Here is a 6,000-nt window from a genome sequence, read left to right as displayed (position 1 = left end):
CGCAGTTTGTGCATTGAATAAAGGTTGGGTTGGAGTGGTGGTCTAAAATCTAGGCCAATCCCTACTTGCCAACGGTGAACTTGTGGGAGTGGTAACTGCCCACAGGAGTCCCTGTTTAATGTTCACACAAAGATTGTAGCGGTTCTCCTGGAAGCCCAGAGTTTCTTGAGAATGGTCATGTACAGCTCTTACTCTCAGGGCACTTTTAGGGTAAATCCACACATTTCCCTTGAGTGGGGACAGAATGTGTGACTTCTGGAATATGGTGAAGGTAAGGGATGCCACTTCCTTGATTAGGTAATGTTATAAAGCAAAGTGAAGGGATTTTGCAGAGGTAATTAAGATCCTAAGTCACTTGATTTTGAATTGGTCAAAAGGAGGGTTATACTGGGAGGGCCTGACTTAATCAGCCATTAAAAAAGGGACTTGACCCTTTTGTGCAGAGAGATGCTCTCCTGCTGGCATTCAGGAAGTAAAGTGTCATGTTGTGACTGCCTATAGAGGGCCATGTGGCAGGGACATACAGGTGGCCTCCGAGAGCTGAGGGCAGCTACCAGCGAGTAAGAAGCTGAGGCCCTCAGTTGTGAAGTTGCAAGGAAATGAGTTCTCCCCCAAAATTTGACTGAGCTTGGAAGAGGACTTTCATCCAGTAGAGTCTCCAGGTGAGAAGGCAGCCTGGCCAACATTACAAGTGCAGTGGAGGACTAGCTCAGTTGCAACTCCTGACCCACAGAAACTGCGATAGCATAATTATGATACAATAAATGTATTGTGTTAAGCAGCTGAGTTTGTGGTAATATGTTTTTTAAAATGTTTATTTATTTATTTTGAGAGAGAGATAGAGAGAGTAGGGGAGGGGCAGAGAGAGAGGGAGAGAGAAAGAATCCCAAGCCCACTCCGCACTGTCAGCATAGAGCCTGACACGGGGCTCGAACCCATGAACTGTGAGATCATGACCTGAGCCAAAACCGAGTTCGACATTCAACCGACTGAGCCACACAGGTGTCCCTGCGGTAATATTTTTTTACAGCAAGAGAAAACTAAACAGGTCGTGGCAGGAGAGGCAAAATTCTGGGGATGGCTGTGTTGATGACTGCTTTCTGGTGAGGATAGAATTGCTGATTAGTCCTGGAAATTGTTTTGGAAGCTTAATCACCTTAACCTGATTTTTGCAGTTAAGTACCAGCTACTGAATGCTAATAGATTTCATTTCTGCTTCAACTAACCAGAGAGGATTCTGTAATTTCACTAAAACCATTAACTGCTACAGCTTGCAAGAAGGTATCAATTCTCCTTGTGACTCAACTTCAAAACCCCTTATTGCTTCTAAATGTATTAATGCACTCAAATCCCAGAATGGTCTCAGTTTGGGGAGTGGGAAAATTACAAAGTGCAAAATGAAAGAAGTCGAAGTAAGATTTTGCTAATTTATATTGGGGAAAACTGGGGAATATACGTGGAAGTAGACTCTGATGGTTGGACCAGGGAGGAAGATAAGTTAAATCAGGCTGTGATAATTGATATGGTGCCTTCACCCAGGATTCGTTACTAATCAAAAGTATATATATATATATTTTTTAATTTTTTTTTCAACGTTTATTTTTTTTTGGGGACAGAGAGAGACAGAGCATGAACGGGGGAGGGGCAGAGAGAGAGGGAGACACAGAATCGGAAACAGGCTCCAGGCTCTGAGCCATCAGCCCAGAGCCTGACGCGGGACTCGAACTCATGGACCGCGAGATCGTGACCTGGCTGAAGTTGGACGCCCAACCGACTGCGCCACCCAGGCGCCCCAGTATATATATATATTTTAAATCGTATGGTTGTTGAAGAAAACTGTTCCTGGCAGGTCTGGATATAGGCATGGAGAACTTCATTTCTAACCTTTGGATCTTATCTTTTAGATTTGTCCATGATCACCCCCACTGTAGGACCATCATAACCTCTATGCTTTCAAGTGCTGAAAACATATAATTTTCCCTAGTGATTTTGGTACATGATGTCTATTATACTTTTAGGGAAATCAGAAAGCAACATTAAGGGGATAAAAGTAAACCTTGGGGTAGTATGCTGATTCTGTGGCAGAAGGTGCCAGGATTGAGTAAAAGTGTAGATAATCGAGAAAGTGAGAGATTCTCAGTGATGGTATCACATTGTCACAAATGTATATACAGAAGACAGTTAATGCATGAATAGAGGGCATTGCCATTACCAGCTTGTAGCCAAATGCTGGGCAAATTCACCCTTTGCCTGGTTTTAATTACTTGCTAACTGGGACATAAGCATTGCCTGTACTCTCTTCTATAGTAATTATTAAGCAGTACTTGAGTACTAGAGGATAGTGAACCTCAGCCCTTACTAAGAAAACTGTAGAAGGGTGTCTCTCCTAATTCTTTCTATAGTATTCCTATATGGCTTATAAAAAACACTGCACAGCTGACTGCTGACTACCACATTTTAAAAGCACTTCCATCAATAGCCTTTGCTATGCCAGACATGAGGACAACATTTCAAGCATTCAGCAGGTTAAAGGTGACTGGTTAGCTAAAGGTGACTTGGCTTTTGTCTCTCATTTTGGAAAGCCAGTCAAGTATACAGTTCATCTTCATGTGAAATGGACTCCATTATGCAATTACTGTCCTCCTGTAAGGGTAACTGAATGCTGCAGCATACTATCACAACCTGATAGGATGAGATTTAAATACGATCAGTTTCAAAATAAGTTGATTCATTACATTGATAATATGATAATTTCCTCTTTGGAAGAGGAAGCCAAGGGCATTTGTAAATTATAATGTGCAGAAGTAGTCAAGGATGGCTGATTTAGGGTCAAGGCCAATCAGGCAAATATCCAGGAATATCCCAGGTTGAGGCCTTTAGGGACATTTCACAAATAGTGAAGAACAAATTACTGTCCCTTCTGGGTCCCACTAATGAGAAAAAGATACGAAGTCTTGTGGAGCTACATATATTCTGGTGGACACGTATACTGAATTTGAGTATCCTGTCCTCTGTAATATAGAGTGACTAGGGGAAAAAAAAAGACTAAATTCAAACGAGCTGGAACAAAGGAAGTCTTTGAGGATATATAAAGGGCACCTCTGGGACTATCTAATCCTAACAGACCAAGGGTTTTATATGTGTATACCACTAAAACTCAGAGACTGCAGTTATTAGAAGTCTAATTCCGACGCTAAATGGCAGGTACTGGTATTTTGAATTAGAAGATTATGCTGTAACTTAGTATAAACCATTTGAGATATAAATACTAGTGTGCTCTTAAGCTCTGGTGGCAACAGGTCATATGGCTGAAGGACAAACTTACCAAGATATATATTTTGATATGAGTGATGTGAGAAAGACATTCAAATAAAGAAAGGGATGTGCAACACAGTTCCTTGGAAAATGTAAACGTTATACTTACAAATATGTTGAAATGGAGTAAGTGCATCATATTCACGAGCAGGTAGCCTTTCTCTACCTCTAGGATCAATGATAGAACATCCTCTCCTGTTTCTGAGTGGTCTGAATTGTATGACTCTTTCCACTGACGTGTAATAGACTGCTTGCTCCACCAGTGGGAGCTCCTATACTGAAAAAGACTTCTTATGGAAGTCTGCTGCTCTTTGCCCAGCTGCTAAATTGCCATTAGCCTAGCTATTTCCCTAGTTGAAAAAGGCAAAGGTACGTTTTAACAATATTTGTTCGCTCAGTACATGAGCATAGAATGTCTTTCCATTTCTTTGTGTTGTCTTCACTTTCTTTCATCAGTGTTTTACAGTTTTCAGAATACAGGTCAAAGGACCTCTTTGGTTAATTCTATTCCTAGGTATTTTGTTATTTTTGGTGCACTTGTAAATGAGGTTGTTTTAATTTCTCTTTCTGCTGCTTCATTATTATTGTATAGAAATGCAACAGATTTCTGTACATTGATTTTGTATCCTGCGACTTTACTGAATTCATTTACCAGTTCTAGTAGTTTTTTTTGGTGCAGTCTTTGGGGTTTTCTGCATATAGTATCATATCATCTGCAAATAGTGAAAGTTTTACTTCTTCTTTACCAATTTGGATGCCTTTTATTTCTTTTTGTTGTCTCATTTCTGTGGCTAGGACTTCCCATGCTATGCTGAATATAAGTGGTGAAAGTAGGCATTCCCTATGATCCAGTAATCACACTGCTGGGTATTTACCCCCAAAATACAAAAACACTAATTCAAAGGGATACATGAACCCCTATGTTTACTGCAACATTATTTACCATAACAAAACCATGAAGCAGCCCAAGTATCCATCGATAGATGAATGGATAAAGAAGATGTGGTTACACACACACACACGTGTGTGTGTGTGTGTGTGTGTATATATATATATATATATATACATACATATATATATGTATATATATATAATGGAATATTATTCAGCCATTAAAAAGAATGGAATCTTTCCATTTGCAGCAACATGGATATGAGCTAGAGAGTATAATGCTAAGTGAAATAAGTCAGGGAAACAAATACCATATGATTTCACTCATGTGGAATTTAAGAAACAAAACAGGGGCGCCTGGGTGGCTCAGTCGGTTAAGTGGCTGACTTCGGCTCAGGTCATGATCTCGCGGTCCGTGAGTTTGAGCCCCGCGTCGGGCTCTGTGCTGACAGCTCATAACCTGGAGCCTGTTTCAGATTCTGTGTCTCCCTCTCTCTCTGACCCTTCCTTGTTCATGCTCTGTCTCGCTCTGTCTCAAAAATAAATAAACGTTAAAAAAAATTAAAAAAAAAAGAAACAAAACAAATGAGCAAAGGAAAAAAAAGAGAGACAAAGCTAGAAACAGGTTTTTAACTATAGAGAAGAAACAGGTGGTTACCAAAAGGAAGGTTCGTGGGAGGTGGGTGAAATAGATGATGGAAATTAACGAGTACATTTATCATGATCACTGAATAGTGTATAGAATTGTTGAATCACTGTATTGTACCCCTGAAACTAATGTAACAGTGTATATTAACTATTCTAGAATTAAAATAAATTTAAAGAAGAAAGAAAAAGGTAAAGGTAATTCTACACAATGGGATGAACTGAAAGCAGTGCATAGAGCAATATAAAAAGAACTGAATATTGCTCTAGATCACAGTCCTGACATAAAATGCTATGTAAAAAAGTGTGGGTATCACAAGCTCTTCGTCCATAGCCAATGGCCCAAGGGTATAGCTAATAAATGTTTAATGGATGAGTAATAAAGAGTACCATCTGTGAAGAACACAACTGTGGAAGGCCTGTGGAATTTCAGAAAGAAAATTAAAGTAGATCATATTGATGCTCCCCAAAAGAACCCAATTTTTCTTTCAGAGGAGAATTGGAATGCCAAGATGATGCCTTGGTCCACTGACTGCAGGTAATCACTTGGATACATGAAATGAGGCATGGTCATGTCCAAGTCATAAAACAATGAGTTTACAAAAACATATTCCACTGTCATCTAGCAGAGTCACTAATGTGGAAGTTACAAATATAATTTACTGAATGTTAACAACAGATAAACTATCTGAAATTGGCCTTGGGAAAATCCCCAATAACAAGACTGACTCAAAGCTGACAGGTGAATGACACAAGGTCACTGCTAATATTTCTGAAGAATTCAAAAGGATTTTTAACAAAAATAACTATTTCTTACTCTTTAACAGAAATAGTAGCTAAAACACCATTAAGGTCCTGGAAATAGGCATTTTATGCCAATTTGGAGCCATAACCTACACCTCATTGGATCAAGGAACACATTTGAATATGACTCTTACACAAAAATGGGTCAAAAGAACACTTAACACCTGTGGAGTAGTGACTTAACTGAACAACTAGAATGGGAAATTTAAATATTTTTGTTAAAGACATAGTAAGATCATAAAGAGATTCTTAGCTCAATTGGGTGAATATATGCCTCATAAGATAATGAAGAGTGGTAAATGTAGAACCCTTTTAAAGAGATTTCTGCACATTGGAAAGTTTTTT

This window comes from Prionailurus bengalensis, chromosome B4 (genome assembly GCF_016509475.1).
Source record: "Prionailurus bengalensis isolate Pbe53 chromosome B4, Fcat_Pben_1.1_paternal_pri, whole genome shotgun sequence".
Lineage (NCBI taxonomy): Eukaryota > Metazoa > Chordata > Mammalia > Carnivora > Felidae > Prionailurus > Prionailurus bengalensis.
Note: the sequence above shows the minus strand (reverse complement) of the source record.